Source organism: Macaca thibetana, chromosome 2, assembly GCF_024542745.1.
Source record: "Macaca thibetana thibetana isolate TM-01 chromosome 2, ASM2454274v1, whole genome shotgun sequence".
Classification (NCBI taxonomy): Eukaryota; Metazoa; Chordata; class Mammalia; order Primates; family Cercopithecidae; genus Macaca; species Macaca thibetana.
This window is the reverse complement of record NC_065579.1, coordinates 91,211,381-91,232,056: the sequence shown is the minus strand read 5'-3', so window position 1 is coordinate 91,232,056 and position 20,676 is coordinate 91,211,381. Positions and strand designations below refer to the sequence as shown.

The following is a 20,676-nucleotide window of genomic DNA, read 5'->3' as shown; positions in this document are numbered from 1 at the left end:
GTAATCCCAGCATTTTGGGAGGCCGAGGCAGGTGGATCACCTGAGGTCAGGAGTTCAAGACCAGCCTGGCCAACATGGTGAAACCCCGTCTCTACTAAAAACAAAAAAATTAGCTGGGTGTTGGCTGGGCACAGTGGCTCACGCCTCTAATCTCAGCACTTTGGGAGGCCGAGGCGGGCGGATCACGACATCAGGAGATCGACACCATCCTGGCTAATGGCTAACACGGTGAAACCCCGCCTAGAGAACCTTTGCCTTAAGGAGAAATATTTTCCTGAAGAACTAAAATGTAAGACCAAAATCTCTAAACATACTTGAGCAATATTTCCAGGATTTTCTACCTGTTCTCTGATTTTCTCCTTTTCCTTTATCCAGTTTACTGGCTTTTATGTAGTGAATTTTTGGTGTCTGAGGCTAAAGATTGACTGCTCTGGCACCCTACTAATGATTTCTTTTCTTTTCTTTTTTTTTTTTTTTTTTGAGACGGAGTCTCGCTCTGTTTCCCAGTCTGGAGTGCATTGGAGTGATCTCGGCTCACTGCAAGCTCTGCCTCCCGGGTTCACGCCATTCACCCACCTCAGCCTCCTGAGTACCTGGGACTACAGGCACCTGCCACCATGCCCGGCTAATTTTTTTTTTTTTTTTTGTATTTTTAGTACAGACGGGATTTCACCATGTTTAACCAGGTTGGTCTCGATCTCCTGACCTCAGGATCTGCCCGCCTCGGCCTCCCAAAGTGCTGGGATTACAGGCGTGAGCCACTGCGCCTGGCCCTACTAATAATTTCCATCTTTATGTCATTCATATTACATTTATAAGACCTACTCTTCCTATAACTAGTATTCGCATCTGCATTTTCATAAAATAAGAGTAAATAAATATTCCAATAATTGAACACTACTCAACTAACTGAACACTACCATACCATGTGGACAACCACAAGGATGCTGCTTAAACTGAAGCAATGACTGACAGTCAGTGCCATTGTATGTGAGTACCCCTTGCTTGGTAGCTTAGCTATCAAAGCCAGCATTTGATGTGTAAAAGATGATTTCGGCATTTTGATGGAGGATGCATAAAACCCTGTTGTTGACTGTGACATACTGGATTGTTTCTGTTAGCTTACTCGTTATATCTCCTCTAGACAGTTCTGGGGGAACAGGAGCCACATCTGTATATTTTACTCCTAGCATCTGTACAAACCGTATATGCTTTTTTTTTTTTTTTTTTTAGATGGAGTTTTGCTCTTGTTGCCCAGGCTGGAGTGCAATGGTGCAATCTCGGCTCACTGCAACCCCCGCCTCCTGGGTTCAAGCGATTCTCCTGCCTCAGCCTCCCGAGTAGCTGGGATTATAGGCATGCACCACCACATCTGGCTAATTTTGTATTTGTAGTAGAGATGGGGTTTCACCATGTTGATCAGGCTGGTCTCGAACTCCTGAGCTCAGGTGATCTGCCAGCCTCGGCTTCCCAAAGTTCTGGGCATGAGCCACCGCACCCAGCCCTGTACATGTTTTTTTTTTTTTTAAATGAAAGAATGAATGAAGTATGCAAGACAAGAGAGAAATCTTCCATGGTTTTGAGCAGTGAGAAGCATAATTAGAATTTTTTTTTTGAGACAGGGTCTTACTTAGTCAATCAGGCTGGAGTGACACGATCACAGCTTACTGTAACCTCGAATTCCTTAGCTCTAGTGATCCTCCTGCCTCAGGCTCCCAGGTAGCTAGAACTACAGGCACATGCCACCATACGTGCATACTTTTAAAAAATTGTTTTGTAAAAACAAGGTTTCCCTATGTTGCCCAGGCTGATCTCGAATTCCTGGGTTCAAGTGATCTTACCATTTTGGCCTCCCAAAACATTGGGATTACAGGATTATAGCCACCTCGCCCAGCCTAGATTTAATTTTTAGTTTTTTATTTTGATTCTGTGGTATTGGTATTTGTCTTAGTCCATTTGGGCTGCTATAACAAAATATAGCCTGGGTGGCTTATAACAACTGAAATTTATTTCTCACAATTCTGGAAGCTGAGAAAGCCAAGATCAAGGTGCCAGCAGATTTGGTGTCTGGTGAGGACCTGCTTCCTTATAGACAGCTGTTTTCTCATTCTAATAGCACATAATGGACCAGGGAGGGGTGTCTCTTAGGCCTGTTTTATAAGGGCGCTAATCCTATTCATGAGTGCTCTGCTGTCATGGCCTAATCGCCTCAGGAAGGCCCTATCTTCTGATACCATCACCTTGGAGGTTAGGAGTTCAACATATGAGTTTTGGCAGGACAAACAATAGCAGACCACAACATTCAGACCATAGCAGTAATAGACAACTTTTTTTTTTTTTTTGAGGCAGAGTTTCATTCTTGTCGCCCAGGCTGGAGTACAATGGCTCAATCTCGGCTCACTGCAACCTCTGCCTCCTGGGTTCAAGTGATTTTCCTGTCTCAGCCTCCCAAGTAGCTGGGACTACCAGTGTGCACCACTACACCCAGCTAATTTTGTATTTTTAGTAGAAACAGAGTTTCACCATGTTGGCCAGGCTAGTCTCAAACTCCTAAACTTGAGTGATCTGCCCGACTCGGTCTCCCAAAGTGCTGGGATTACAGGCATGAGCCACCGTGCCTGGCTGCAGATGTAGTACATTTCACCTTTGAGTATTCTAGAAAATAAAAATAAAATAAAATAACTGATAATTCCATTCCTTAAGGTCAACATTTGGGTGTGTTTTCTAGTATTTTTCTGTATTTGTATTGTTATTATTATTTGTGAGAAGGGGTCTTGCTCTGTCACCCAGGCTGGAGTGCAGTGGTGTGATCAAAGCTCACTGTAACCTTGAAATCCTGGACTCAGGCAAATCCTGCCATCTCAGCCTCCTGAGTAGCTAGGGCTACAGGCACAGGTCACCACACACGCCTGGCTAATTAAAACAAAAATGTTAAATATTCATCTAGAACATATTGTTTAATAACCTACTGTTTTACATTAAAACATTATCCACTTTCTCCTACAATAGAAATTGTAATGGCTATAATACATGATTATTTCATTATCACATCTCTTTTTAAAGAAACCAGGCCCAAATCTAGTTTCCATAATGTGAAATTCTGATAAACAGGACCACAGAGCAGTGATTTTGATCAGGATCGTGCCTGTTAATAGCTGGCTACCCCATGGCATGCACAGCTCCAGGATGGGAGATTAACTTCAACAACTATTCATTTAGTTTGGTTTGATTTTCTGCCAGTCTTATGACCCACTTGAAGCACGTCCTAGAACAGAGAATGTTATGTTTGGTGTCCAAGGAAGCAGCAAACTAGAGGTGCCATCCCAAATTCTAGAATAATAATCAACAATTGTTTCACACCAAAGTCATCCATTTTCTGAAGTAAATTTTGAACTAAAATGTTAAAAAATGTTATGTAAGGTAGATTAAACGTCATGTGGGGAAAATAACTTGTTAGTGCAAAAAGGAAAAGAAACTGAAGAGAAAACAGACGTATCTGTAGATAAATTTTCCTTTCAAGTTTCTACAGTGTAAATGTACATCTAGAAGTCCATCTAGAAATGTCCATTGTCACTTGCTTCTGAAGTGTTTCCCAGGCACCTTAGTTATCAGCCACCCTGCCCCTAGGGTATCGAGGACAAATAAATATGTTTCAGGTAGCTTGACAGTAGGAAAGAATTATAAGGACAAGAAACTACCTGCAATACCAGTTGGGAGTGTCCCGAAAAGTGATGTGCTAAAATACTGATCGTTCCAGCTGGTTAACTTTCATAATCATGCATTTACTTTTCAATGGCAACTGAATATATGACAGCCTGATGATTCAGGGGAAAAAATGCAGTATTGTGTGTGGAATTGGAAGAGATTCAAAGTGAGTGCCATGGCAGTGACTAACTTCTTTCAAAAGCTTAAGGAAGAAACAATGCATAGGCCTTTGAGTTAGTTGGTGTAGTAAGTATTGTGTTTTCACCATCAGTGTCCATTTCCATATTTTGGTGATAGTACTCCATTTTTTTTCTTCTGGGAACCACTCCTCTCCTATAGTCCATGATCTTTGGGTGGACCAGAGGTAAAGCATATTACTCAAATTTGGCTAATCATAGCACAGGAGTTTTCCTTGCTACAGTAATTTGTTAAAGGATGGGAAGGTAACTCCCTACTATCCTTTAACAAATTACTGTAGCAAGGTAATTGGTTCAGTGAATCTAGGAGCTACTGGAAGGGATCTCTTTCTTGCTGGACTTGGACCAGAGTGAATTTAGAACTGAAGTTTTTGAGAACTGTCTTGCTGCCACATGATGAAGTCTGAGTATAAGCCAATATGGAGAAGAGCTGATTGGGTTTTTTTGTTTGTTTTGTTTTTAAAAGAAATGGGATCTTGCTATATTGCCCAGGCTGGAGTGCAGTGGCTATTCACAGGCACGATTGTGGTGCCATATAGCCTTGGACTTCTGGGCTCAAGCTTCTTAAGGTAGCTGACACTACTACTACAGGCACACACCTGGGCCTTTTTTGTTCCCCCCAGAAGGCTCTCTTTTTATTTCTCTGACCCGAAATGGGCATAAGTTGCAACAGATTGAAAATTCTAACTCTACCTTTATTTTCAGAAGTGTCTAAATTAAACATTTATAAGAAAATTGATGTTTTATAAAAACAAAAGACATGAAAAGCTCTGTATTCAAATTTTTTATTCTGTGAACACTGTAAATGCCTTCTAGGAATATGGCATTGTGGGGTGTATACAAGAAAATAGATCTTTTCTCAAAAAGCATATACGCTGCTTGAGAAGACAAGAACAACATTAAAAAAACAGCCCTTTAGAACATAAGTGAGTTGTGGACAGTAATACATATAAATAATCTGAACGACAACATATAACTGATAACTATCTACAACCAAAACCAGCCTAGAAAAATAGCACGAGTAAGAGGCTTTAGGCTACACTCCTGAGCATTTTCTTTTAATTCTCAAGACATTTGTCCTTGTTTTCCTAATCTTTAGGTGGATTTATACATTTGTATTTCCTACCTGGGCATTTCCTCTGAATTACTAACTTGTAATTCAAACACCATATCTACCCCCAACCACTTCCTACCACTTCCACTGCTACCTGAATTATTGTGATAGCCTAACTGGTCTTCCTGCTCTCGCCTCTGCTCCTCTAAAGTCTATTCACAATGTATCAGTTTAAACTATTCTTATTTTATTAGGAAAAATTTCAAACACACAGCAAAGTTGTGTGTTTTACAGCAATCACTTCTACATCCACCACTTACATTCTACCATTAACAGAATAGTCCTTTAAAAAAATGGCAGATGGTAGTTCCTCTGCTCAAAACTCTCCCACGGCTTAGCTCTCTCAAAGAGGAAAAACCAGGCTGGGTGTGGTGGCTCACGTCTGTAATCCCAACATTTTGGAAGACTTTAGGAGGCTGAGGTGGGAGGATCACTTGTGGGCAGGAGATTAAGACCAGCCTGGGCAACATAATGAAATACCATCTCTCTCTTTTTTTTTTTTTTTTTGAGACGGAGTCTGGCTCTGTGTCCCAGGCTGGAGTGCAGTGGCGCGATCTCGGCTCACTGCAAGCTCCGCCTCCCAGGTTCACGGCATTCTCCTGCCCCAGTCTCCCGAGTAGCTGGGACTACAGGCGCCTGCCACCACGCCTGGATAATTTTTCGTGAAATACCATCTCTTAAAAAAAATAATTAGTCAGGCGTGGTGGTGGATGCCTGTAGTCCCAGTTACTAACGAAGCTAAGGCAGGAATATCACTTGAGCCCAGAAGTTCAGGACTGCAGTGAGCTATGAGCAAGCCATTGCACTTCAGCCTGAGTGACAAAGTGAGACCCTATCTTAAGGAAAAAAAAAAAAAAAAAAAAAAAAAAGAGAAAAGCCAATTTGTTACCATGGTCACCAGTATGATCTGGCGTCTATTACCATTCTCCCCACTTGTTCTTTAGTCTTCAGCCTTGTTATTGCTCCTCAAACATGGCAAGCACATTTTTGTTTTAGGGCCTTTGCACTTGCTGTTCCTTTTCTTGAAATGCTCTTCTCCCAGGTATTTACATGGCTTGCTTCTCTTTCTTTAGATCACCTCATTAGTTCTGACTCTTCCAAGTATTAAGTTGAATCATATGACCCTCATGTCACACAACTGGATTGAACCATTTAAACCTAAGGTGTAATGTCATTCTCAGGTCAAAAATTATTTTTAAAAATCAGTAATTTCATAGGGTTCAAGTTTATAAAATAGCAACTCCACCCTACCCTTTCATTCTCACCCTGTTTCAATGTTCTTACAGCACTATTATCTTATATATTATTTGTACATTGTCTGTATGTAAGATCCTCACAGATAGGGAATTTGTCTGTTGTCCACTGCCGTGTGCTCTGTGTGCAGAATAGGATTTGGTCTATAGCAGGCCCTCAGGATGCATTTATTTAAAGAATGAGTAGCTGAGACTACAGGTATGCACCACCACACTTGGCTAAGTTTTTCATTTTTTTTTATATTTTGTAGAGATAGGGTCCCACCATATATATTAGGCTGGTCTCAAACTCTTGGGCACAAGCAATCCTCTCAACTTGGCCTCCCAAAGTGCTGGGCTTACAGGTGTGAGCTACCACACCTGGCCAAAAATGAATTTTTTTTTTTAATTTTTCTTTTTTGAAGCAAAGTCTTACTCTGTGGCCCAGGCTGGAGTGCAGTGCCATGATCTCAACTCATTGTAGCCTACGCCTCTCGGGTTCAAGCGATTCTTGTGCCTCCACATCCCGAGTAGCTGGGACCACAGGTGCATGCCACTATGCATGAATGAATTCTTAACATTGAAGTCAGAGTGAGCTTTTGAAAATACAAACCATGTTGCTCTCACGAAAAACTCAATTGGTTTGCAGATTTCATAACAAAGATTAGAATCTTTACCACAGCCTCTAAGACCCTGAATGGTGGGCCCTTAACTCTCCAGACTCATCTCACATTCTCTCATTTCAGCCCCTGGGACTCTGTTGGTTCTATCATGAGCTCTGTATGTGCTCTTTCTTGCTCTCCTCCACTTCCGCATGTAGTTTATACTCTGAGGCACTTTTAAATCTCAGCTTGAAACATCTCTTCCCAGAAGAAGGCATTTCTGACACCTCAGGTTAGGTCAAGTCCCAATGCTTTTATGCCCTCACGGCAGCACATACCTACACTTTGTAATACCTGTTAGATTTTAAAGGTACTTTTGTGAGATTGTCTCCCTTACCAGTTTCATGAGAAAAAGAAACAGCTTTGTTTTTGCTTCCCGTTGGATGTCTAGCATTTGCAAATTATCTAGCACATAGTGAGAGCTTAACATGCATTAACAAAATATATATCAACAGAAACTCTGGCATTCTAGCTCCTTAAGGGCAGAGATTGTTTTGTCCCTGTGTCAAGTACCTAATTGGGTGCCTGATACACAGCAGATAAATAATAGTTTGTTAAATAAGCTGTAATATGAAGGGTGTTTTTTACTCATTTATAGTAAGTATATAATGCAGAAAAACCATCACTTGATAATAAGTGATTAGGTGTTCATAACATAATTGATACCTATACAAAGTCCCAAATTTTCCCCTCTCATTAACCTTTCCTCAAGACTAAGATTGAACAAAGTAATTTACCCTTCATTTTTCTATGTTTATTCTCTGGTGGAGGAAAGGGTGAGTGCCCTGGGTAGGAGAATCCATGTAGAACTAGAATTAGCCATAAGTGAGATTTTGCACACTAACAAACCATAGCATTTTTTTTTTTTTTTTTGGAGATAGGATCTTGCTCTGTCACCCAGGCTGGCTTGCAGTGGTGTAGTCATGGCTCACTGCAGCCTTGACCTCCAGGACTCAAGTCATCCACCCACCTCAGCCTCTGGAGTAGCTAGGACTACAGGTGTGGACCACCACAACCAACTTTTTTTTTTTTTTTTTTTGTAGAGACAGGATTTCACCATGTTGCCCAGGATGGTCTTGAACTCTTGGGCTCAAGGGATCTGCCCACCTTGGCCCCTCAAAGTGCTGGATTACAAGGCGTTAGCCACCATGCCCACCCAGTATTCTTGTTTTGACAGTTAGATGTTTAGAAACTTTTTAAAAAAGCCAGTCAAATGAGGATGTCTTGTATTCCTCTTTGTTTTCCTTTGATAACAATCTGTGAAAAGACTGCAGTGGTTAGAAGATGTATTAAAATATACACACACAAGCTGTATAATTTTGCAGGTTTATTAGTGCAGGATGACATGGAACAGTATGACCAGAGAAAGCAACAACCTTACAAATGAATCACTTTCAATTGTGTTGACCCAGATAATTTTAAAAATAAACTTGTAATTCAAGATGAGCAGCAGGACAAGCTTATTAACATTTGCTAATTTAGGAGAGGAAGGGCCAAGTCAAATATAATAGAAATGAATTATTGCAAAATGGAAACTTTTTGATATGAAACATAAAAATAAATTAAAAACCTAAAGAAGACTGTAGTGTGTCAATTTCCTGGTTTTAATAAGGTATGTAAGATACCAATAGGGTATTATAGGTATGTAAGATACCAATAGGGTAAACTGGGCAAATACTACACAGGACTGCTGTACTATTTTTGCAACTTTTAAATAATTATTTCCAAATAAAAAATAAAAAAGAGAAAAATAACATGAAAAAATAATAAATCTAGATAGGAATTCTTTTTTTTTTTTTTTTTTTTTTTTTTTTTTTGAGAGACGGAGTCTCGCTCTGTCGCCCAGGCTGGAGTGCAGTGGCCGGATCTCAGCTCACTGCAAGCTCCGCCTCCCGGGTTCACGCCATTCTCCTGCCTCAGCCTCCCGAGTAGCTGGGACTACAGGCGCCCACCACCTCGCCCGGCTAGTTTTTTGTATTTTTTTAGTAGAGACGGGGTTTCACCGTGTTAGCCAGGATGGTCTCGATCTCCCGACCTCATGATCCGCCCGTCTCGGCCTCCCAAAGTGCTGGGATTACAGGCTTGAGCCACCGCGCCCGGCCTAGATAGGAATTCTTACAAGGAGAACTTAAAACAAATATACATAGTAAAAGACAGTTACATTGCCAGGTTTCCACAGACTTGTAAGGAGTTAAATAAAATTAGAAAAATGTTTCTAACACACACACAGACACACTTTTTTTTTTTTTTCTTTTTGAGACAGGGTCCTGCTCTGTCATGCAGGCTGGAGGGCAGTGGCCTGATCACACCTTACTGCAGCCTTGACCTCCTGGGTCCAAGCAATCCTCCCACCTGGGTCTCCCAAGTAGCTGAGACTAACAGGCACATGCCACCATGCCCAGCTAATTTTTTTGTAGAGACAAGGTTTCACCATGTTCCCCAGGCTGGTCTTGAACTCCTGAGTTTATGCAATTCACCTGCCTTGCATCCCAAAGTAGTGAGATTACAGATGTGAGTCATTGCGCCTGGTCTAGACACACTTTACTAATAAAAATATTAGGCTTTCAAAAGTGGTATCCTACTTTTAATGTATGAACTAATGATCTTTCACATCTTAGAGATGTGTTTTTTTATTATTATTTATTTATTTTATATGATTATTATTATAAATTTATTAATTATTATAATAATATACACAGTATTATTGTGTTTGTGAAAGACAACTTTTGTGAAAACCACAAAAATAAGTATTTGCTGTTAAGAAAGGAAAAAATTTATTTCTTGGCCTCATCAAAGAAAACTGAAGATTTTGCTATGAAAGTAACAAAAATATACAAATTGTACCACCTCATACCCCCGAACTGTATAAACAATCGCAAAATTTTCCTTCATCTATTGATACAACCCCAGAGAAGCCAGTCCTCACAGACCTGGGGGCATTCCCATGTCAGAATATTACAAAAATATCTAGGAACACATACATTTGGCAGAAAGAAATCAATTAATGTGCAGGGAAGATTGCCCATGAAATAATTTATGGTGATGCATTTAGTAGGGCCAGAGAGATCTGAGTTCAATTTTTGGCTCTTCCAGCTACTAGTTTTGCTACATTAGGTATGTCACAATCTCTCTGAATCTCAATGTCTTTGTTACTAAAGTGGGTACAATGATACCCATATCTCAAGGTTAGTCCTAATACTGGAAGAGATATTTAAGTTCCTAGCACAATGCTGTGTAAATAGAAAGTGATCAGTAAGTGTTAGCTACCTCCCAGTCCGTTTTCCCAGAAACACAATGCAAAATATTTCTGCTGGTTTGCATGAATTAAAACAAGTGGCTAAGGAGTAAAATTAAAAGGGCAAGAGAATCTAATGAATTATCCAGACAATCTTTCTTTTTTCTTTTTTTTTTTTTTTTGAGACGGAGTCTTGCTCTGTCGCCCAGGCTGGAGTGCAGTGGCGCTATCTCTGCTCACTGCAAGCTCCGCCTCCCGGGTTTACGCCATTCTCTTGCCCCAGCCTCCTGAGTAGCTGGGACTACAGGCGCTCACCACTACGCCCGGCTAATTTTTTGTATTCTTTAGTAGAGACGGGGTTTCACTGTGTTAGCCAGGATGATCTCGATCTCCTGACCTCGTAATCCGCCCGCCTCGGCCTCCCAAAGTTCTGGGATTACAGGCGTGAGCCACCGCGCCCGGCCCTGACAATCTTTCTATTAATTATGTCGTTAATATTTAATACATGTTGGGTTTTTGGTATTATTCAGGTACTGCATCTGAATAGATCCTCTTCCTTTGTCTTCAACAAATTTGGCAAAATATGTCATTAATCATTTTATTCAGATCATAACATACCAATGTAAAAATCATAGTTTTAATGTTTACTCATGGCTCTGAGAAATATAGTGACATAGAAACAGTGAAAAGGTAAAGAATTTGTTTCTCAAAGCTGATGGGTATAATTGTCCTTGTCTCTCGAACCTTCCCCATTAGTGCCACAGTGGCAGCTCCCATAAACTGTAAGGGTGATCAAGCCTTCTGAAATTGCAGGGGAAGTGGGCAGCACAGAAACAGTCCTTAGAAGGCTTTAGAGACAGGTGCTCAACATGGAATTAGTGGGCTTATTCAGGGGCTTCTGGAATCTGCAGTCCCTGTATGTAAAGTTGTGGTTAGGTGTATTTCGTGCCTTTTTTGTTAGGAGGCTCCTCAACTATCACTTCCTCCTAGAGGTCTTCTCTAGCCATCCTATCCAGCCAGAGGCCTCGTCCACAAAATCTTTTTCATCACTCTGTGTGTTTCCTGCAAAGCCTTACTACACCTGTCATTACCTTGTTTGTTTGCTTCAGTCCGTCTATTCCACTAAGGTGAGCTTTCCAAATGCACAACCCTGGTCCTTCCCCAGTGGCTTGAACCTGGTGGGCCTCGTTAGATACTTCCGGAATAAATGACAAGTCCGTGTCTATCAGATTTTTAACAGACTTTATACTCCTCCATCCATCCCGCTCTCCGTCCCCCACTCCACCTCTCGGGCAAGTATTCTTCTCCAGAAATAATTTTAAGGTCAAGCGTCTTCATTTTTGAAGTGAAGCTTGGGCATTTCGACCACACCCACCCTCCCTCCCTCGCATACTCGTTTCCTAACAGAGCGTTACTCCAGCCCACTTGCCCAAGCCCACCAGGCCGCAGGGTTTAGGAGCAACCAGGGTAAGGGCAGCCCTGAATCGGAACAAGTGTCAATTCACATTACCGGCACTGGTCCTGGTTCGGAAAGCCTGGGCAGGAACCGTGCGACCCAGAGAAGCCACCCGCCCAAGGCCGCCTCCAGCCTCCGCCCCACCAGCAGCCCAGGGCCCCGCCCTACCGGCAGCCGCGCCTCGCCGCCCTCCCTCCAGCTTGGCCCTAACGGCTCGCAATGGCGGAACAGGGAGGCAGGAGCACCGCCGCTTGGGGAACCTCACCCGCCGGCCCAGGGCTCAGCTCGCCGTCTGACAGCCCCGGGTACTTCGCCCAGCGGGGTGCAAGGCCGGCCTGCGGCAAACGCCACTCCCGGGCAGTCACGGCCACAACTGCTTCCGGGTGAGCGGGTCGTCGACCCTGTGGCCCCGCCCATCCTTTGCCTCCTCAGTCGGCCGCTCAGGCTGCGGCTCCTCCCGGGGCCGGTTCCCGCTGTCTCAGCCGCGGCGCAGAGGGCACTTCGGCCTGACCGACTAGCCGGCTGCCGGTGCCGGGAGCCGCCGCGTCCATCCCCGCCCGCCTGGCCGGGGGACCCAGGACTGAGTCGTCCAGCTGCGCCCCTCGCCCTTAGCCCCAGCGGGCGCCGGGCGGGCAAGCCGCTCTTCGGCCCTTCCCGGACAGCGAGGCAGTCACAGCGCGCGCCCTAACCCAGGTAAGGGCCGCTCCTCCCGCCAGCCCGGTGGGAGCAGGGAGCAGGGAGTTGGGGACCTCCCTCCCGGCCTCCGCAGTCCCGTGGGATCCGCGCCGCCTCTGACCTCGGCTAGGGGGCCGGGCTTCCCTGGGGACTGGCCGGCCCCCGGCAGGCTCCCGGACTGGGGTCGCCCCCTGCCTGCGGCGTTCTCAGACATCCCGTCTGATTTCTAACGCTCACCCTTCCTCCGCGCAGGGGAAAGGTACGTGTTACTCCCACTGTGGGAGAAATTAAATTGGGCAGCTGTCCCTCCGTTTCGGGTGCCCCAGGCGCCTTCTCTTCCTCCCTAGATGCCACACTCCAGTTCTGTCCTGGGACGAGCACCCCCAGGGAACGGTGTCAGGACGGTGTAGGGCGTAGCATTTTTTGGGGAATTTTACTTCTTCCTTGACCTGAGCTGGAGCGCGGGTTTAACAGGCCCTAGCTGGGTTAATACTTGACTAATATGAGGCGTTATTGACACCCAGATTGTTAAGTTACAGAGCTCCAGTCAACCCTGCCTGTGAGTAACCGGCAGGATGCAGGAGGACCTAAGGAAACCCACTTCTTTTTCTTTCTTAGAGAGAAAAAAGTTCAAGTGTTTGCTTTACTTTTTCCACCGTGGGAGCTACAAATACAGGCTGCTGAGGCATGACTAGATAAATATTGTATCCTAAACCTTAACTGTTAGTAGCTGGTTTTCTTTGAGTTTCCATTTAATAACTCAGCATTTCTAGTGTAAACAAAAAAATTGTAGAGTGGATTGATTGACTAAAAATGAGATGTAAGGATAAGAGTGGTTCTTAATTTTTTTATGTTGTCATAGTTGGAAGAGAATGTGGATGCAGTAATGGAACAGAGAGGGAGAGCAGGGTGTGGATGTATAAGTTCTTAATCAGTGTTTAAAATAATATTTTTTCAAGATAACATTTTATTTTGGGGATAAATCTATATGAAAAAGTGCAATTATTGGAGAATGCAGTGTTGCAAATAGAGTTAGTTGGCAGGGACTCCAAGGTTGTTGCAGCACTAACCCTGTTTAACCAACATCATGCTCTGTTTAACAGATACAGAGATAATGACCTAGTATTATAATATACTTATGTAGAATAAGAATTTCGGAAAGTGTGATTCATTTCGAAGGTAGATCACTCACTTTGTGAATCATTGCTATGAATCTGAAAATTGAAATAGAGAAAAGCTAAGTTCGTGTCTGCCTAATGAGATGGCATTCTTTACTCATTTAATAGAAAGTGTTGTATTATGTTTTGTTAGGTCTGTTGCTGGATATTTGTCATCATGAAGAATGGTAATGAAATAAAAGTTGAAGTATTTGCAGAATGCTCGAATTTAGAATAGTCTGTTGGTTTTTAAGTGATTGTTTTGGTTTTACCCTTCCCCCCACTTTTTTTTTTGCCAGATGTGGGAAGATAAATGAAGGGGTCTAGAAGTAAGTGTCAGTGGAAAGGAGCGCTACCATCACTAAGGTATGAAAATGTTCACTGAAAGAATTTGCGCTATACAAAATAGTCTTTTGAGTGGAAAGCATCACCCATTTTTGTGATTCTGTCTTTAAAAATGTAGAATGAAACTACATAAGTTATTATTTAAGTTCTGTTCTAGAAGAAAGTGTGTATTGAAGTTGTGATTGGAATGGATTCACTTTAAACTAGAAATAGCTTTTTATTGCTGAAATGTAATTTGATCATTTTTGACTTTCAAATGTTAAGTAAAATAAGGTTGAAATCACAGAGTTCTTGATACCCTTAGCCTTGTTTTTCTTTTGCTTCTGTTGAAGTTCAGCTGATTTTTTACCTTGATTTTCATTTATGAAGAACTTTAGCTAGTTATAAAGTAATGGCAAGTCTGTCCTGTTGGTCTAGCTTACTAACTTCCTTTACTTCTTTCACTAAATTTTGACATCTTCTTTTACTTTGGATATCCATTATATTCAGAGTGTTCCCTAATGTTGCTTTTGATTTTTGTCCAGCTAATAGTGACTAAAGAGTTTCAGTTCCCTGTGAACACAGATTCCCTTTTGGAAAATCCCTTGTGGAAATCACCGTAACTGACAGTCTTGATAGGTAAATACGCAAGGGAAACCTTTCCAGGTCAGGATTTAAGTATCTCCGTAATGAAAGGAAAAGGTGATATGGAGAATGCATTTGGCAAAGTATTTCTGTCTCTCAAAACAAAAACAAATCTTTGTTAGATGTGAATTTAGCAAGAGGGAGGGAGCAATTTCTTGCAAAACTGTTTGTGGATTGTTTAGCCTGTTGCTAGTGTGAGAAGGAACAGAATTGATGATATATAGAAAAAAAATAATTCTTGTAGTGTGTTGGGAATGTTGACGAGTATCATTCAAAACGAAATAAAATTCTTCCGTCTTTACCTTAGGATCATTATCCATTGCACCTGCAAAATAGAGGCTGTTTCATAGCTTTTTCCTTTTAGGTAGTTGCTTTCCATCTGGAACATCTAAATTGAGAGATGGTCCTTTAATGGGGAAAATGTACTACTTTGTCCAGTTTTCAAATAAAGAATATAATCTGTGATCATCATTTGAAACCCAACTTTTGGAGGCCAAGGCAGAAGGCGTGCTTGAGCCCAGGAGTTCAAGACGTGTCCTGGCAACATAGTGAGACCCTGTCTCTGCAAAAAAATTAGTTGGTTGTGTGTGCCTGCAGTCCCAGTTGCTTGTGAGGCTGAGGTGGGAAAGCCACATGAGCTCTGCAGTGAGCCCTGAAAGCACCACTGCACTCCAGCCTGGGAGACAGGGTGAGACTCTGTCTCAAAAATAAATAAATGAAACTCGACTTTTTTTTTTTTTTTTTTTTTTTTTGAGACAGAGTCTCGCTCTGTCGCCCAAGCTGGAGTGCAGTGGCGCAATCTCAGTTCACTGCAAGCTCCGCCTTCCAGGTTCATGCCATTCTCCTGCCTCAGCCTCTTCAGTAACTGGGACTACAGGCGCCCGCCACCACGCCCGGCTAATTTTGTTTGGTAGAGACGGGGTTTCACCGTGTTAGCCAGGTTGGCTTCGATCTCCTGACTTTGTGATCTGCCCGCCTCGGCCTTCCAAAGTGCTGGGATTACGGGCGTGAGCCACCGTGCCAGCCAAGAAAACTCAACTTTTAAAACTTCAGAAGGAAGGAATTGAACAAAACTTACCTCGTGAAGTTTTCGGCTTATAACAAATTATGCTGGACTTCAAAGGAGTCAAACACTAGGCTAAAAACTGGGTTGATCATGCATTATACTTTTTCATTAGTTCTGTTATTCATTTATTTTGATGGGGAGGTCAAGAGATAATTCCATTTCATAGGGAACATATGTATGCATTTGTTTTAGCCTAGTGGTAGGGAGCGCAGTAGATAAAAGTAGAGATAATTAGGGAGGGGGAAGAAATGGCATTATTTACTTCATAGGTTCAGTAGATGTTTATGGGACTTTTAAAAATTGATAAAACATTTTAAAATGTGGTATATGATGAAAAGAAAGTCTGCTTTCCACCACGAACTCCCAGCCTTTCCTTACCCTAACCCCCAATCCAAGCAACCATATACAATGACATATGTCTAGGAGAAATATACTGTATCTTTCATTCTTATCTTTGACCTATGAAGATCTTTTTGTATTTAGCACGTTTCTTACTTTTTTTTTTAAAGACTGCATGTCTTGCTAGTGTAGATGAACCATAATTTATTCATTTTCCATAATTTATTTTACCATTTTCTACTGACAGATATTTAGGTTGATTTTAGCCTGCTACAAACACTGCTATAATGAACAATTCATATATAAGTCTTTGCACTAGTTAGTAAGTGTCTATACAAAATGTATTTTCAAAGTGTGACTGTAAGATTGGGACTGAAGTTATGAAAAGTTAAAATTATTTCAATCCTATATTGGCTTTATTTATAATGGAATTTAACTTATTTCTTGGGCTTGTGGAAGGGGAAAGGAGCTCTTAATTACTTTGTATTCTTCATCCATCTCTCCATTTAAAAAATATTGCAAGTGTATTTTATAAGGTACTTGAAAACATTTGAGTGTCAGGTGATTAATTTTATTTGTATTGGTAAAAGTAGAAATATTGTGGTTTGAAAACTGGTGCTGTCATATAGAAGCATTTATATTTGAAAATAGTTAAATGACTACGTCTTATAGTAGGTTGATTGTTTCAGAATTTTATGACCAGTATCAATTAAAAGCATTGTGTATAGTTTAACTTCTTGCCCTGCGTAAGTCGGCTACTATGTTATTAGTCAGGAAAGAAGTAAATAATCTACCTTCTCTTTTCCTTTACCTTCCACATCCTAATCTATACATGATAAAATAAACCTCTGTGGAGTTTGAGATCCAAAAATCCTTTTGCAAACCATAGTGCTATTGATGGATTACTTTCTCAAGGCAGGAAGTAGGTACAGATTCAATCTTTATTCTGCAAAGTGTTTGTAAACAGAATAAAGGAGGCTTAGGTTTTACATTTTAATGTTATACAGGTTACTTGTGGCCAGGAGGAGGTTCAGGATTCTTTGCCTTTTTGAAATGAGAGAGACACTAAAGAGAAAAAAAAAATTACATGCTGAAGGGCTATAGTTTGATGAAGTTGGAACTCGTGAGTGGTAGCTTCCCTGGCGTGTGCCCAGGGTCTATTTTGAGACCTTGTCAAAGCTTGCCTGACAGAACCTACCACATAACCATAATCTGGCCTGGTCCTGCTGCAAGTCAGGAAGGCCTGTGGTTTAGGATCAGTAGCAACCACAGAAGGGGGAGTTAAAAGGACATTTTGCCTTCAGAAGATTAAGGCTAGGTTTTGGGGTGAATATCTACTTAGCCTGTATATCTGAGGATCCAAGTTTTTGCTGCTACCTCCTCCTCCCCTGCTTCTTCCTCTTATTAAGGAAAACTAAGGAGTAAAGGTTTTGTTTGTTTGTTTGTTTGTTTTGAGACAGGATCTCACTCTGATGCCCACGCTGGAGTCCAGTGGTATGCACTGCAGCCTTGACTTCCTGGGCTCAGGTGATTCTCCTACCTCAGCCTCCCAAGTAGCTGGGACTACATGCACACACCACCACACAGGGCCAATTTTTGTATTTTTTGTTGAGACAGAGTGTCCGCATGTTGCCCACGCTGGTCTCCAACTCCTGGGCTCACGTTATTCACCCACCTTGGCCTCCCTAATTGCTGGGATTACAAGCATGAGCCACTGCGCCCGGCCAGGAGGAAAGTTTTTAGAAAAATGTGCACAAGAAAGAGCATAGGGATTGTGCCAGCATTGATGTTATCTTCTGGTTATATGAGAGTGTTTGCCAAAAATCAGTCGAATGTTTTACAATAGCGAAAAAACATTATTGTTACTGGCATACGGAGGGCCCCAGTTAAAATAGCAGTCCAATTCAGAGACCTTCATATTTGTCGATAGGATCAAAAGGACTGTTGGAATAATGGACTATTCTACAGGATTATTTTGAGTTCAGATAGATAAATTAGCTTCTTCCCAAATTCTCATTCTGTTTTTCCTGTGGTACTATATAGTATCATGAAGTTTTATCTTTAAACTCTTAGTTTGTATTATGTGGTGTCTTACGAAAACCTTGATTTGTTTATACTTAGTGAATGAAACACTTGAGTTTAAAGTTCTTTGACTGATGTCACTTCTTAGGCTAGAAAGCTGTTAAAGAACTTAGTGTTCCACCCTTAGACCAAGGTTCATGTCACCATATTTAACTGCAGCTTTGTATTACAGTCAAGATTGTTTGAAGAATTCGGCATGGACTCCTTCACCCCCACTTTTTTGCTTTAGATTAGATTGTGACTAGAGGAAATTTAGTTTTCCTTTGCCGTCAGTTATTTGCGGTTGTTCACATTTATGATGATGAGAATGATGATGATAACGTATTTAGGATTCAGTGTGAGGAGAAAGAATAAACTCGTATTTTTCTTTCTTCGTCATCAGTTTATTCCCATTATCTTATTTTCCCTTCTCTGTCTCAGCCTTCGTTTCATCCTCGGGAAAAAAAAAGAAAAAAGAAAAAGAAAAGAAATAAAGACCAGCAGAGAGCGAAAGTGGTAAAGAGCTGGGGAAAGCCTTGGAATACATATCAGGGTGCTTTCTCAGAGGTGGACTATAAACATCTTCGTTAAAGAATCATGGATTATCTTTTTCCATTGTTTTCATTTTGAACCCTGTATATCTCAGTGTTCCTTCATTACCACATTTTAACTACTTTTGATATAACAGATAACTTTACTGCTTTAGGGAAGCAAATTTAATTTTTATGTTAGTGTTCTGAGCATGTTGTTCCTTACATGCCCACTTTCCTAAGTAGAAATATATTAATAGCTAGGAGCAATCTTTTGGCTTTCTGTTTTGTAAGTTAGAGTATACTATACTGTATGCAGAGGATTAGGATGTTAAAATATTTATTTCCCTGTTAAATGGCTTAAATCATGAACAAACTGAATATATAGCGTTGCCTTTTTTAAAAAGTAAGTATCCCAGTTAAGTGACCCAAGGATTATAGGACTAAATATAGTAAAAAATTCAGCTTTAGATTAGATGTTTTTTCCCCTGTCACAGATAATGCGGTATCTAGGTGAACAGTCAAGGAAATGAGAGGGCATTGTTCTTGTTGTCTTGCCAGATTCATCCTTTGCAATCAAATAAAGTTTGTTTTGTTTTTAAAATTGTGGTAAAATATAGATAATATAAAATTTACTCTGTTGACCTTTTTTAAAATTTTTATTATGGTAAAATACAGTCATTTGTTGCTTAATGACAGGAATATGTTCTGGGAAATGCATCATTAGGTAATTTTGTCATGCAAACATCACAGAGTGTACTTACACTAACCTAGACAGTGTGGCCTACTACACACCTAGACTATATGGTATAGTCTGTGGTTCTTAGGCTATAAACCTGTGCAGCGTGTTACTGTACCGAATACTGTAACTGTAGACAATTATAACACAATGGTAAATTTTTGTGTGTCTAAACATAGAAAAGATACAGTTAAAATATGATATAAAAGATCAGAAAATAGGCCAGGCATGGTGGTGTGCACCTGTAATTCCAGGTACTCAGGCTGAGGTAGGAGGATCACTTGAGATCAGGAGTTCTAGGCTGTAGTGTGCTATGAGCGCACCTGTTAATAGGCAGTGCGTTCCAGCCTGGGCAACATAGTGAGGCCCCATCTCTTAAAAGGGCACACCTGTATAGGACAGCTCCATTATAATCTTATGGGACCACTGTAATATGTGTAGTCCGTTGTTGACTGGAACATCCTTATGCAGCACATGACTGTATACATAACCTAAAATTTATCATTTAAACCATTTTTAAGTGTACAATTTGGTGGTATAAAGTACATTTACATTGTTGTGTAACTATCACCTCTATCCATGTCCATAACTTTTTCGTCATCCCAAGCAAGCTCTGCCCATTAAACAATATCACCTCATGCTCATAGCCCTTGGTAACCATCGTTCTACTTTTTGACTCTATGAATTTGTCTACTGTAAGTACCTCATATAAATGGAATTATGTAATAGTTGTCTTTTGTGTCTGGCTCATTTCTCTTAGCATGATCTCTTCAAGATTCATCCATGTTGTAGCATGTATCAGAATTTCATTTGTTTTAAGACTGAATAATATTCCTTTGTGTGTTTATACCATATTGTTTAATCACCTATTGACAGTTGGGTTGTTTCCATCTTTCTGCTTTTGGGAATAATGCCACCATGAATATGAGTAAACAAATATCTGTTCGAGTGCCACATTCAATTCTTTTGTGTACGTACCTAGAAGTGGAATTGCTAGTAATTTGATAGTTATCAAATTTTATTTGGTAATTCTATGCTTAATATTTTGAGGAACCACCATACTATTTTCCATAGTGGCTACACCATTTTACATTACCACCCGCAATGCACAAGGGTTCCAATTTCTCCACATCCTTGCCAACACTTGTTATTTTCTGTTTTCTTATTGATTGATTTTTATTTATGTCAAGCCAGGGTCTCACTCTGTCACCAAGACTGGAATGCAGGGGCTCGACCACAGCTCACTGTAGCCTTGATCTCCCGGGCTCAAGTATTCCTTTCTACTTCAGTCTCCTGAGTAGCTGGGAGCACAGGTGTGCACTGCCGTGCCCGGCTAATTTTTGTATTTTTTGCAGAGGTGAGGTCTCTCCATGTGGCCCAGGAGGGTCTCAAACTCCTGAGCTCAAGTGATCTGCCAACCTCGGCCTCCCAAAGTGCTGGGATTACAGGTTTGAGCCATTGTGCCTGGTCCTGTTTTCTTTTTTTCTTTTTTTTTTTTTTTTGAGATGGAGTCTTGCTCTGTAGCCTAGGCTAGAGTGC

At 41.3% G+C, this 20,676-nt stretch overlaps 1 protein-coding gene and 1 long non-coding RNA gene across 25 annotated transcripts in view; one reads left to right on the top strand and one right to left on the bottom strand.

Moving 5' to 3' along the window:
• The window catches only part of LOC126948494 (uncharacterized), a 32,191-nt gene extending 20,221 nt beyond the window's left edge, over nucleotides 1–11,970 (bottom strand). Inside the window, exon 1 of one of the 2 annotated variants that reach the window (XR_007723476.1) lies at nucleotides 11,867–11,970. This is a non-coding gene — a long non-coding RNA (uncharacterized LOC126948494). Of the gene's footprint in view, nucleotides 1–11,655; nucleotides 11,777–11,866 lie in introns of those variants that run through there. The other variant, XR_007723475.1, reaches the window with a different exon arrangement.
• A 21-nt stretch (nucleotides 11,971–11,991) lies between these two features.
• Nucleotides 11,992–20,676, top strand: part of LRRFIP2 (LRR binding FLII interacting protein 2) — a 129,197-nt gene continuing 120,512 nt past the window's right edge. For 14 of the 23 annotated variants that reach the window (XM_050780303.1, XM_050780310.1, XM_050780306.1 and 11 more), the window contains exons 1-2: nucleotides 11,998–12,294; nucleotides 13,733–13,799. The gene's annotated coding sequence lies outside the window, so the exon portion shown is untranslated. Of the gene's footprint in view, nucleotides 12,295–12,423; nucleotides 12,536–13,732; nucleotides 13,800–20,676 lie in introns of those variants that run through there. The other 9 variants (XM_050780315.1, XM_050780313.1, XM_050780311.1 and 6 more) reach the window with 3 other exon arrangements.